The following is a 14,886-nucleotide window of genomic DNA, read 5'->3' as shown; positions in this document are numbered from 1 at the left end:
GGCTACGACATCGAGTATAAGCCCCGAACGGCCATCAAATCCCAAGTCTTGGCCGACTTCGTAGCCGACTTTGCCCCGGCCATGGTCCCCGAGGTCGAGAAAGAACTCCTGCTGGCCTCGGGAAAACCACGGGCATCCGGACTTTGCATACGGACGGGGCCTCGAACCCAAAGGTTCCGGCCGGGATCGTCCTCAAAAGTCCAAATGGGGGATATCATTCGACAACCGATTAGAACTGGTAAATTAACCAACAATGAAGCCGAGTACGAGGCTATGATTGCAGTTTTGGAACCGGCTCGAGGCATGGGGGCCGAACTCATCGAGGCTCGACGCGACTCGCTCGGTCGCGAACCGTGAATGGTGTTTTCGAGGTTAAGGACGAACGGATGCAAAGGTACCTCGAGAAAGCCCATGTGGTACTTCACCAATTTAGAGAATGGACCGTACAAAGACATACCGAGGGAACAGAACAGCGAGGCCGACGCCTTGGCAAATCTAGGATCATCGGTCAATGAGGAAGAAATCAACCTCGGTTCGACAGTGCACTTGACAAACACGGCCATAGAGACCGGGCGAGCGGAAATATGTACGATGAACTTGACCTGGGACTGGCGTAACAAGTACGTCGACTACTTGCGTGATGGCAAGCTCCCGAGTGATCCAAAAGAATCGCGATCATTACGGACCAAGGCCGCACGCTTTTGCTTAGTGGATGACCCCGCTGTATCGACGCTCCTTCCTCGGCCCCCGGCCAAATGTCCGGGGACCGGGTGAAACGGAGTACGTGATAAGAGAGACACGAGGGAACCTGTGGCAACCACTCCGGGCCGAAGCTCTGGTCCGCAAAATCATCAGGGCCGGTTATTATTGGAATAGGATGGACGAAGACTCTAAGAATTTCGTCCGAAAGTGCGACGGGTGCCAGAAACACGCCCCGATGATTCACCACCCGGGAGTTACCGCACTCGGTGGTCTCACCCCGGCCTTTCATGAAGTGGGGAATGGACATCGCGGGCCCGCTACCCCAAGCGCCGTAAGGCCCGTTTCATTCGTTTATGACCGACTATTTTTCTAAACGGGTTGCAAGCACGTGCCTTCGAAAAGATAAGAGAGAAGGAAGTGATCGACTTCATATGGGATCACATCATCCGCCGTTTCGCATCCCCGCCGAGATAACTTGTGATAACGGCCCTCGCCCGTGGGCAAAGGTCAACGCTTCTCGAAGGATTGAAAATCAAGAAAATTGTATCAACCCCGTATCACCCATGCGCGAACGGACAAAGGAATCCACGAATAAAACAATAATCCAAAGTCTAAGGAAGAGGCTTGAAGCGTCGAAGCACCGTTGGAAAGACGTATTACGGAGGTGCCGCGGGCTTACAGGACCACGTCCAAATCGAGCACCGGAGAAACTCCGTTCTCGTTGGTATACGGGGCCGAAGCTCTTATCCCCGTAGAAGTCGGTGAACCGACTCTCCGTTTCAGGTACTCCACCGGGGAGTCAAACGATGAAGCCATGGCCGTGAAACTCGACCTCGCGGATGAACTACGCGAATGCGCGTCTATTCGCATAGCGGCCCAAAAACAAAGAATGGAAAGATACTACAACCGAGATCCACTTTCCGCATTTCCGAGCGGGGGGACTTAGTGCTTCGAAAGGTCACTTTGCACACCAAAAACCCCAACGAGGGGAAGCTGGGTCCGAATTGGGAAGGCCCATACAAGGTGTCCGGTATAGCGGGCAAAGGATCGTACCAGTTAGAATCAATGGACGGGCAACGGCTACGCAACAACTGGAACGTGGCTCATCTAAAGAAATACTACTGCTAAGGTATGGACCGTATTCTCTCATTAACCTTTCTCATTTTTGCAGGAAGTCGAGAACGGATGGAAAATAGAATCTAGGCCTGAAAACACGTGTCGCACTCTTTTCCTTAGTACGGTTTTTGTCCCAAAGAGGGTTTTCCGACAAGGTTTTTAACGAGGCAACAAATACAACGTGTTACTGAACAAGTATGAAGGGCAAAACGAGCAATCACCCGGAGGAAAATAACAAAGACTCACCCGGCCTCAAGGCTCGGATCGTTGTCGGGGAGTACCGTGCCCGCACCGACGACGACACCAATTAAAGCGGACAGAAGATCCGCTACGGCAAAACAAGCCCGCACCGACGACGACACCAAAACAAGGCCCGCCACCGGCCATTCCAATGTAAGGACCAAACGATCATAACGAAGTGTCCAAAAATTTGCTACGGCAAAACAAGGCCCGGCCACCGGCCATAGCCTCCAATGTAAGGACCAAACGATCATAACGAATCGTGTCCCATTCAAAATTTGCTACGGCAAAACAAGGCCCGGCCATAGCCTCCAATGTAAGGACCAAACGATCATAATGAATCGTGTCCCATTTTTACTTGCTACGACAAAAGAAGGAGGAGTCAAAACTCTCGTATGTACGAACGATTTACAAAAATAAAGTTGTCAAAAGTATCAAAGTTAGCAACTTCCCGCTAAATTGTACTCTACAAAATAGCAAAGGCTACCGGCCAAATGCCCGATAAGACCCCAAACGGGGTCGACACTTTATTAGCCAAGGCTAAAAAGACACCGCCCTAAAACAAAGCCGAAGTAAAATGTCGACTCTAGTAAAACGGCCCTCGAATTCGGAGACGACCGAACTCTCGAAGAATCGGGTAAAAAACCGAATGAGCATGATGAATCGGTGACCACGAGTCACCTTACCGTGAAAACGGACCAACAATCGCAATAAAGATAATGACAAACATTCAAACGAAGAAGCTGGAAAGATACACTTTTCATTTATATACAACTGATGTTCTTTACATTGAGAAAAAGAAGAATGAAAGTTCTACGAAAATGAAAAATAAAAAGATAGATGCCAAAATAATGGCTCTACACTATCCGGCATGGCTGAGGAGGATGAATGTTCGGACTCGGTCCGCGGAGTCATCTGACTCGGACCCGAGAGCGCGGTTGGCCTTCTCCTCCATTCCTTTGGCTTCTAGTATCAGGGCCGGAAGGTTCTCGAGGCCGTGCTCAACTTGCTCGAGGGTGAGGCGCCGAGATTTCCACTTCTCATACTCGGCGACAATAGCGGTATGAGCCTCGGCCGCCTCCACACTTCTCCATGCTTCCTCCAAATCGGCTTCGGCCTTGGCTAGTTTGGCTTCTAAGTGAGCCCGGTTTCTTTCGAGGTCACCTTTCGCACGGTTGACCGCATCCAAATTGGCCTTAAGACTGTCATCGGCTCTATTCGCCCCTCGAGTTCGGCTCTAATACCCTCACATATCCGGCCCGCTCCTCGGCTCTTTCCTCCAAAATTCCGCCGCGCTCGTTGAACAAGGCAGCCTCGTACTCGAGCCGCCGGCTCCTCTCGGACAAGCTCGTAGCATCGGCCTTCACCGAGTCCAGCCTCTCCCCGAAGCGGGAAACCGTGGCCTCGAGTTCGTCCAACCGCGTAGAGAATTGGGTTTTATCCCGGCTAAGGGCGATCTTGTCGGCCTCGAGACTCCGGTTATAATCGGTCATGGCGGCCAGGTCGCTTGCCAAACGACGGTTCTCCTCCTTAACCGCATCAAGCTCGGGGCGAAGATTGGCTAGAACGGCCACCCGCTCAACTCTCCTTCCTTCTGCTGGAGAAGGTGTTGATATTTCTCCGTCTCCCGCCCGGGCATCGAGTTGGCCCCGAGGTCATCTATCTCGTGTTGGGCACGGATGAAGGCCTCGTTGACCAACACCACACTCGCGTATAAGACAAACCAAAGGACTTAGGCAAAGAAGGATGGCATTCTCGAGAATAGAATGTACAAGGATGGTTAGGAATCTTACCGGTTGCCCGCGTGCATACCCTCGTTCATAAGGCACTGCCAAGTGACCCCGGTCATCTTGCGTTTGTCCGAATCCGAGACAAGGGGACGCAAATAGCTCGCAACGCCCACGGGGCGTGATAAGAAGCTAAAGTCTTCGGGGACAGTGACCACCGCCGATCGGGTCCTCCGAGGTTCCACGCCGGGGCGGGAAAACGTTCACCAAACTCGTCCCCGGCACCGCATTCCGATGCTCGGTTGGCCGGCCTAGTGACCCGGGAATAGGAAGGTGACCGAAGCCCGCCGCTTCACAAGAAGCCGGGAGGAGTCCCCAAGAACATCTCCTCGAAATCGTCAACACGTCGAGCCGGGGTGGACGAACTCGGAGCGGCCTCGATGTTTTCGGCGAAGGCCGTGGCTCCGTAGTCGCGGCAGCTCGAAGATGGACGGCACCCACGGGGGCCTCGGTATCCGGTTCTCCGCCTACGCTTTCACCGGCCTCGACGGTAACCGCTTCCCCGGATCTTTTCCTTTGCGTAGGAGTATCCTCGAAGAAGTTTCACCCGAAATGTCGACAAAGTCAATCGACCGAAGGGACCGGTGAAAGTATTTCTTCCGCACCGATCGGGGAGCAGGGACCAACCCGGCCTTCGCCGATAGAAGGAAGCGGGCCGGACAGAGACCGTCTCCTCCGGACGGGGCCACGGGGGACCGAACCGACCCTCCGAATGACGATACGGCTCGCTTCCTCCCTCGAAGACCGGCAACGCCGCGTGCCTTCTTCCTTTTCGAGTCGTCACCTTATCGAGGACCTCTTTCTTTTCGCATCGTCGAGGATGCGGAAGAACCCGCCGTGTCAAACCCGATGACGACGTAGGGTAGGCGGTTCCCGGCCCGCCTCGAGGCCACCGAGCCCTCGGGCAAACCCGAAAGGCGAAAATAATGGCAGTAGATGGTGAATTCAAGAGGCCACGGTAGTAAAGAATGCGATAAAACACTAAACAAGGATAAACGTGTTACCGTGGTTCGCGCTACCCACCGACCACGAGACAGGGGGCCCATGTCCGATTCTCGTAGGGTACCGGCGGAGGAGAGCAAGAACCCATTCGCTCAAGTCACGATGACGGGAGGGACGTATCCGTTGGCCGCGTGAGAGCAAAGGAGAAGGCAATGAGTCAACAAGATCAAAAAATGGATAAAAAATGACTAAGTGCATAAGGACGATCCGCCCAAGGATCGAGCTTACGCTTATTGTTCCATTTCTCCGGGAAGGGCGTATAACCGGCAGGATGATGTCCTCGGTTTTCACTCGACATACCTCTCTAGCCGCCCCTATCCCGGCCTCGTCCATCTTCGAGAAGAACGGTTCCGCCGCGCTGACAAGTTTTATTACGCCGCCCGAAGACCCTCGGGGAGTATAAGCGTATCAAATGGCCCAACGTAAATCCCTTCTCGCCGTTGTTGGCTAAAAACCGAGACACGCAACGACCCTCCAAACGATCGGACCGATCCGCGCTAAAGTCACACCGTAGGTTCGGCACATATCAAGGATGACCGATCAATCGAGGATCGATTTCGAGGGTAAAAGGGTAAGTGTATACGAACAAGAACCCTTCTCGTGATCGCTGACCGATTCATCCGGCCCGGCAAAAAACCCTTCGGCGGTATCCCATCCGCAATAGCCGGCCCGACTACTTCGAGTTTTTCCTCGGTAATCGATGAGGGATATCGCCTCACATCGTATCCCCTGTCCGAGACCGTGGACGGCTTGTCGACCTCGAGGTCTTTGTTAAAATTGAATTTGGCCGAAATAATATCCGAAACTGCGAGCTCGATTTTAGCCGGGGATGCCGGACCGGATCCCGGTGATGACATCGGTGGAACTTCGTGGGAAGTAGACTCAGACATATCGAAAATACGAAAGGGGAAGGGTTGGAAAGTGAAAAGGAAGTGGAGAAACTTGTGTCTCGAAACAACGAAACAAGCCGCCGAACCAAAGCAAATGGCAAAAGCAACTTTTTGCACTAATTTCGAGTTAATGATTCAAACAACAAGTCGAATGCAACCGTTAGCAATTTATGGGAATGTAAAGGAATATGGAGAGAAGGGGAAGTCAAGAGAAGAAGAGCGTGAAAAATGGCAAATGAACGGGTGATGGGCCTTATATAGGCGAGAAAGAGGAACGGTTACCGAGGGTGACCAATCGCATAACGCCGCGTGTCCCCATCATTAATGAGAGGCGACGTGCGTAACGTGCAAAAGGCGGTTGCGCAGGCGTTACGTGGTCATTTCCCGCCAAAATTTAAAGATAAGAACGAGCCGGCCGAGTCACCGTTTCTAAGGTTATTCACTCCCCGTTACCCCGACGGATCAAGATAACGAGGAGCGAGGGGCTATCCGTATACGGTAAATACCGACACAACGTAAAACCGAAGCAACGAGGACCGAGAGAAAGAAGAGAGGAACGTGCTCGATGGCATTCGAGCTAAACCGGGGAGCGCCCGCACCGAGCCGAGTAGGGTTACCATTTGTTCCGAGGAGCCGCTGGTCCGCGTCGCCATGGCTCCGGCCAGTAGCCGTTGGCCCGCATGGCCGTGATTCCGGGGGGCCGTTGGTTCGCATAGCCGCCGCTCCGATGGACCATTTGGTTCGTATATCCGTTGTTCCGGTGTACCGTTTGGTCCGCACGCGAGCCGTTGCACGAGAGCCACGCGCGCGCGTCCCCGCCATGGTCAACCGGCCAACCTTGCGTGTGTGGTCGACGGCGCCGTCAGTCTAGTCCCACCAAATCTGTTCAGAATTGTCCTTGCTATGATTATTTTATTTATTTTCGCATTGTACGAGGCCCATGGAGGCAACACTATAAATAGAGGACATCCTCCTTTTTTGAGGGGGTTGGCTCCCTTTATCTTAAAAAGAATACCCATAATAGAAGAACCTCATATATCATTTTCTCCTCTCATTCATCCATTCGGCCAAGGCTGTTTCCTCTTAATATTGTTGTTAATGATATGATATATTGTTCATGACGTTTATATCTTTAGCTATCTTATCGATGAACCTTCAAACCTCTACTTTCTTTTGTCTTATCAATATCATGAACTAAGCACATATCCTATACCCGCATATAAATTCAATTGATTCGTGGATCTGAAGATATTCCAGAATCAGATATAGCTCAAGCATGCAGAAGGGTAAATGCCTCCACACATGATCAATTAGTCAGTTTGATTCTTCTTCTTCGACTGGATATTGTTTAAGGATCTTCTTTTATGTATGTTTCTTCTTTTTGATATTCTCTCATGCAGCTGTTAGATGAGAGGCAGAGTATGAATGTTTGGCGCTTTCTTCAAGCCATTGATGGGTAGCAAACTAGACATCACTGCTTAAATATTCATCATTTGTGTACATATTTGTCAACACCTCTCTAAGCTTGGTTTTATGAATGAGCAGGAGACCTGATATCACACACGGATTGAAGACACTGAAATGTCGAACCCTCATATTTGTCGGGGATGATTCTCCTTTCCATTCGGAGGCTCTCCACATGACTGCTAAATTAGATCGAAGATTCAGTGCCCTAGTTGAGGTACGTCATCAATTTTATGTTTAACGACACACCATTTCAATTTATTGTGAAGTGCTATGAATTCCTTGTGTAGTTAAATATTTATTCATATTTAGCTATCTTGGCTATTACTGTTTAAATATCAAATAACCAACCAACTGTGCCTCTCCGAAATCAGTTGGGTCAGATATATTACTCTATATCTATTCCACTTTATTTAGTCCATTTCATTCTAATACAACATTTGCCTGTTAAAAGTCTCACTCATGTCTACACACTACACGGATAACTAGTTTAATCCCATTAGTTGGTAGTGCCCAAGTGGATCATTTGCTGTAATGCTGTTCTCTAATGGACATGTCAAAAGGAGGGTAGATATGGATTGTAGATAGGAAAGTGAAATTCTTTAATGGACATAGGGAGGGAAATATTGTGATTCATTCATTGTAGGCAGAAAGGTTCATAAAAGATATTGCTATTCTGAGTTGTATTTGTAAATCGAATCATAAAGGAGACATTTGTCCATCATCATGATGAATGAGTAATAAGACAGCAAATGTGATGGTGATTGATATTTTCTGATGATGGATAACTGCCCTGCTATCGCACTTCAATATATAAAAGTCTTAAGAAAGGGAAACACACAACTGGCACTTGATGGGTGAAACCACAAGTCATTGTTATGAGGCTTTGTTGTAGCACTAATAGTTGACTGCTACTGGAATTGTTGTATACATTGTTTATGGACACACAATTTCCATGTCCATAAACAATGTATACAGCCAGAGGTTGGTTGGAATTTGCTTATTAGTTTTACAGGCCGTCTTGCACGAAGCTTTAGCTGTGTATGGTCAGGTAAAGGTTCAAACAATGGGTCTACAGTAAGAAGCTTTTCCTTGCCTTTTTGCAAGAGGCTAAAATTTGTGGGCTCAAGTCCCTGACCTCTTAATTACACAAAGGTAACTTTTCAATTAGTTAATGGATTAAGTAAATCAAAAGCAATCCTTTGATTGAGTAAATTTACATGTGCTCCTAGTTCAGGCGGGATAAAAGCATGTTGCATGCGCTTCTAGTTCACACGGAATGAAGATTGCCTTGGTAACATGCCTAGAGGAACAACTTTACTTGCAATCCATGCATTTATTGATTTGGTGTTTGCATTGGGTAAATAAACTTAATGATTATCATTAGAGATTTTACTGCTTCCCTAGTCCAAAGAAAAACATGAAAATTCAAAATTAACCCGAAGATCAACAATTTCTATATAGCAAGAAAGAAAAAATAAGGGTCTGTTTGGAAAGCCACCTGGTAATTGGAATTGGTGTAATTACTAAGGTACTAATTACAAAGTAGTGTAATTACAATGACTTGTTTGTTTGTCATAACGTAATTACAGTGTAATTACATGCGCACTGTTTGGTTGCACAACTGCAATTACATAGTTAGTTTAATTTAAAGATAAAATTAATTATCAAAAATTAAAAATTACTATTTGAAAAATATATGCATTTGTAAATGATATTAGATTAGGTATTTAACAAGACATTGTTTATTGAAAATATATTAATTAATAATCATATATTTATAACTATAAATTAATAATATTGTAATTAATTATAAAAATTAAAAGCAGAATTTCTATGAGAACATCATGGATTGAATGTTTGACAAAAAATTAATATTTATAAATATAATTGCATTACATTATTCAAATGTTTGACAAAAAAAAAAAAAAATCTATCAACTGTAAGTGAAAAATAAACAGCAAGCAATGTGAAATAAAAAATCAATAGTACTAAAGAAAATAAATTAAAAATATAAACTATAACCTAAATTCAAAATCTAAAAAAAAAAAAAATGTAGCATAATACTCTTATGTCAAATCCAAGATTACATAACTAACCAACGTAACACAAGTAAATATAATTCCAAAGAAAGGGAAAATATAAGTCTACTACCTCATTCACAGCGAAATTCTACTTTAATAACATCACTCATTAAATGTCAAGTTTGCTAGTGACTCATTCTTTCTAATATTAAGAACTGTAATTTCAAAAATTAGAATAATAACACAATTATGTTAAATGAATTTATTTTTCTTCAAACCCCCAATCCGCTCTCGCTCGCCGCTACTAACCGGGTCTCGGTTGATTTCCCTTCCTTTAGCTACTAAGATGTTTCAGTTCACTAAGTTTGAAAAGTCCAAAGAGCGTAGACTAGCCACGGAGCTTGGATACGGTTTCCCGATCGGAGATCCATGGATCACAGACGGTACCTCCCCATGGCCTTTCGCCTCTGAAAGCGTGCTTCCTTCTCAATGCCCAATAAAATAAAATAAATACGAGCAATTATATTGAATCACAAGAAGTAAAGGTTGGTAATGAGAAGAAAGAAAATAAAAGATAAATAATATAAAAATAAAAATATATTTTAAAATTAAAAAGTAAAAACAAATCAAAAAAAAAAAAAAAAAAAATAGAAACTAAAAAGTAACCTTGTAATTACAGGGTGTAATTACACCCACCCTCAACCCCACCACTCAGCCGCCCCCCTTCCCCCCCCCCCTCCCCGGAGAATTGAAAAGTGTAATTACACTCTCTCAATTACATTCAATTCCCACCTAACCAAGTAATTACTTGATCAAACAAACAAGCCAAACTGTGTAATTACATCAATTACACTCGTTTCCAATTATCTGGGTGGCTTTCCAAACAGGCCCTAAATGGAAGTTTTATTTAATAAGAGATCATCAAAGTTCATCCCATAATGGAAGAATGCTCAAAGCAACAATATGCAAACCTTTTTTAATGCTGACTCGCCTTTAATGAAATCTACAACAACACACCCAGTATAATCTCACAAGTGAATCTGGGGAAAATAGGATGTACGCAAACCTTACTCCTACCTTTGTGAAGTAGAGAGGTTGTGTAACGACCCAAACTGGAGGGCCATGACGGGCACCTGGCCTTACTTGTCGAGTACCACTAGACATACATTCGTAACATAATCATAAGCATAGGTGATCCATTAGGACCGCCACGAGATAACCTGCTGACGCACAGAAGCAATAGACCGAAATAAGACAAGTCTGAAAGGACATAACTACTTAAACAAGCTGGACATATTGTACGGGCCGACAAGGCCATACAACATCTGACTGTACATACCTGTCTACAAGCCTCTATTGGAGAACATGACATAACGTGGTCGGGACAGGGCCTTGCCATACCCATACATATGTAAATATAACCATACTGACTCACAAGGCAACTAACAAGTGGAGTGCAACAACACTGTCTGCTGAGCTGGTATCCTACTGGGAGAGCCGTCAACCTGTATATCAAGACCTGCGGGCATGAAACACAGTGTCCCCAGGTAAAAGGGACGTCAGTACGAATAATGTACCGAGTATGTAAAGCATGAAAAACAACACAATAGAGACATGAAAGTAACATGAAACAAGGGAGAATCAACCTATACATCTGAACTGCCTCTGAGGGCCAATGATAGACATAAATACTGTGCATGCATGCATAGGGGTCATACATTTACATATGCGTATATAACGCCTGTCAAGCCTCTGTGGGCATCCCATCGTATCATATCGGCCTCTGTGGGCATCATCATCATCATGTGACCAACTGATCAGGTGGTAATGCGTATATAACGTCGTCACCCTCCTCATACCCCATATATATAATACATAATATACGTGTATATAACGCCTGAGGGGTCATAGGTCTGTACACACACACACACACACGCACGCACGCACGAGCGCGCGCGCGCGCGCGCGCGCACACACACACACACACACACATATATATATGTATTTATTATGCAATGCATAAATATGATAAAAGTATATTCTGAATCTGTCGAAGTGAACACCTCCGAACATCATTATGAGACAATATTTTCCTCAATAAGTGACTCTATGAATCATACTGAATCTGTAGAAAGACTTACTGAAAACAACATTATAGAACATGGATCATCCATAACTAGTAAGAAAGGAGTCATTATAGAGTGGTGTTACGTTTACGTTCCGTTCATAAGGATCATGCCAAAACAAGGAAAGTTAGCCTTAACATACCTGAAGGCATCTAAGCAATCCAACAACGAGCTTATCACAACTAGAGCGCCAATCCTATAACAAAAGAATACATATACAACTTAGATGGCACAAGTATAACACATATATCAATGATAACTCGATCCTAAAGTGAAACGGGCAGCATTTCCCCTTATCCTTAGTCACAATAACATATGCATCAGCCAACAACAACCACAACAAGTTTAGATAAGTTCCTTAAACTTACTTCAACAAATATTCCCAAGTTACACAACAAATAACCCAAAATATACTTCGTAAACGATTGTTTATACTCTCTTCTTTTTCATATCTATGTAGCAAAATCATGACAACATGATAACACCACCACCTACTACCCATTTACCATAGAATTCCAGCCATAACATGCCAACAACAACAACTGCCATCTCATATGAACATCTTATACTTCCTTCAACAATCAAACAAGGATATATGTTAATCAACTCTCAAATATATTAATATACAAATATACACTTCCCTTCTTCTCACCCATGAAGTATAAACTCAACAATATCTTAACAACATCAAATACTATCCATATACATGGAAATCATCCTACAACAACATGATTAAGATTAGTCCACAACTCAACTTATATTCCAAGGCAAGTTTAAGCTTTCCTTTCACAATTTCCTTATCTAACAAGTTGTAGAAAGGCTAAATAATTCCATAATCATGAAAACAAGGTAGTAGCTTACCTCAAGAGCCCAATAGCCATCCATCACAGAAGTTTCTTCTTCCTTAAGTTCTTCCCAAGTTCAGCACAAGAAGCAACACTAGGATTCAATATACAACCCTAGGTTTGGATCACTTGATTTACACTTTTAATCTTTGATTTCTCTTGAAGATTGGTTAGAAATGTTTAGGATAGGGTTTAGAGCTTTCATGGACTTAGGGTTATGTTAAAATAAAGTGAGAAAGAGCTAAAGTCGATATATATAGAAATGAAAATAAAAAAGGCTGCACCGCCAAGGAAATACGGCCATGTTTACTGGCCGTATATAATTATACGGACCGTATATTGGTCCGTATATTAATATATGATCCGTATATTTTGAGCATTTTCCCTAACTCGGTCCTTTAGATGCTTAAATACGGTCCATATTACAAAATATGGTCCGTATTCCCTAAGATACAATCCATATACTTCAATCTTAAAACGAAACTTCGATGAAACTTATTCTCTTCGATTCATTTATTCTTCGACCCTTACATAAGTTACTAAACATTAACTTATAGCCATAAGATAGGCATTTTAATCTCGTATAACCTTGAAGATAACTCTGGTGTCCAAGACTAGGACAACTAACATACGACGAATCTCAACGTATGAAACTACGAGGTGTAACATCCTTCCCCCCTTAGAAACATTCGTCCTTGAATGTTAAACTCTCAAAGATCTTATGAAAATTCGCAGAAGCCCTCAGAATCGTACTACTACCAACCTATCACGCAAAGAAACCAATAGTATAATGACACGTAGGCTACAACAATCGCAACAACAATGGCCCCACACGACCAATGACAGTAACTAACAACATATACATATCTGAAGGCTGTGATGTCTCAGTCTGGATCCTCTCTGGGGCAAAAACAAGTGCAGATATCGGAATCTCCTGTCTTTATCAGCTTCTCAAGTCATTTCCTCTGCATTCACATTCTTTTATATTACTTTTATCTAGACTACATTTTTGGTTCTCAATCCACGAACCTAGAACTTGGTGATTTGAGAGGGTAGTAGGAACTTTATCGTACGATAATTGTTCTGTAATCCAAAAGTCATCCATTGGTGTAACTGTGGGAGGATTCCCAATACAGCTATGAAGCATAAACATATGAAAGACTGGATGTACGGATTCCAAATATGAAGGTTACTCTAACTCGTAGGCCATTTGGCCCACTTTGCGTATAATCATGCAAAAGCTAATATATCTAAGGCTAAGCTTGCCCTTCTTAACAAATCTCATAAATCTCTTCAGTATGAAATTTCAAATCTCTAACAGTCTGATACTCTTCCGTTCTTATAGAGCTTCATACGGGCCATCTGAAAATTGGAATGGTAGCTACTACTATATGCAAATTTAACCTACACTAACTGGTTGGCCCAATTTTCTTCAAAGTCTAACATATACGCTTATAACATATCCTCAAACGTCTGAAAAGTGTGCTCTACCTACCCACCTATCTCAAGGTGGAGGGCTATGCTGGGGTAACCTATGGTCTCAAAGTTTCTCTGAATATACAGATCTTCAGGCGTTAGTAGAGAACTGAGAATCTTAACCGAATAAACAGAAACGCTAGGCAACCGGACAATTCCATATATAGTTTACATGATGCCTTACAATTAAAAAAATGCATATTAATTATTCTTCCATTCCAGAACTATCACGACCCAAACTGGAGGACCATGACGGGCACCTGACCATACTTGTCAGGCACCACCTGACAAGCATCTGTAACATCAACATAAACATAGGGGGGGCCAATAGGGCCATCACATGACTCTCAATAAACTCATAAGGAACATGCATGTATTAACTAATCTGAAAGACTCATCTGCATAAATATGCTGAACATACTGCATAAGCCGATAAGGCCATCATAACCACCTGTGACAACATGTGAAACCATAAGTCTGGACGTCATCTGACAATACATAACTGTCTACAAGCCTCTACTGGAAAATATAACATAATGTAACCGGGACAAGGCCCTGCCATACCCATACACATATGCATATATAGATATATATATACATAAGACCATGCTAACTCTTGGCATCTCCGGAACAAATGGAGTGCATCAACCTCATCCGCTGAGCTAAAATCCTGATAGATAGATCGCCAACCTGTATCTCAAAGCCTGCGGGCATGAAACACAACCCCCCCAAACAATAGGGGAGTCAGTACGGACAATGTACCGAGTATGTAAGGCATGGAAACAACATATACGTAAGAATCATGAAAGGAATCTGAGACATAAGAGTTTATCTATACATACCTGAATGTATCTGTGTGACTGTATATCTGGAAGTGTCTGTATAACTCTGTACAACTGAAAGTGCTTCTGAGGGCATATGATATGCATGCTTTCTTCAAAAATCAGGTATGTATATATATATATCATAGTATAACTGTTAGTGCTGTGGAACGTACAGCCTGATCCATATATCATATCATCTCGCGTCTGGGGTAATCTCATAACATACCCACTGCAGTGGTGTACACACCTACGTGCCGTACCCGGCCGACTATAGCGCGGCCTCCTAAGTAGAGAAAATATAGTTGTACATATATATATATATATATATATATATATATATATATATATATATATATATATATATATATATATATATATATATATATATAT

The 14,886-nt window shown here is 43.9% G+C and overlaps 1 long non-coding RNA gene across 1 annotated transcript; it reads left to right on the top strand.

Annotated features, from left to right (window-relative positions):
• Window positions 1-6,963: 6,963 nt before the first annotated feature.
• Window positions 6,964-7,671, top strand: LOC132042398 (uncharacterized). The gene is made up of 3 exons (XR_009411464.1): window positions 6,964-7,023; window positions 7,138-7,193; window positions 7,283-7,671. It is a non-coding gene; the product is annotated as an uncharacterized LOC132042398 (long non-coding RNA).
• The last annotated feature ends 7,215 nt before the right edge of the window (window positions 7,672-14,886 follow it).

Source organism: Lycium ferocissimum, unplaced genomic scaffold (genome assembly GCF_029784015.1).
Source record: "Lycium ferocissimum isolate CSIRO_LF1 unplaced genomic scaffold, AGI_CSIRO_Lferr_CH_V1 ctg15023, whole genome shotgun sequence".
Taxonomy (NCBI): Eukaryota; Viridiplantae; Streptophyta; class Magnoliopsida; order Solanales; family Solanaceae; genus Lycium; species Lycium ferocissimum.
The sequence above is the reverse complement of the archived record's forward strand: the minus strand, read 5'-3'. Positions and strand labels throughout refer to the sequence as shown.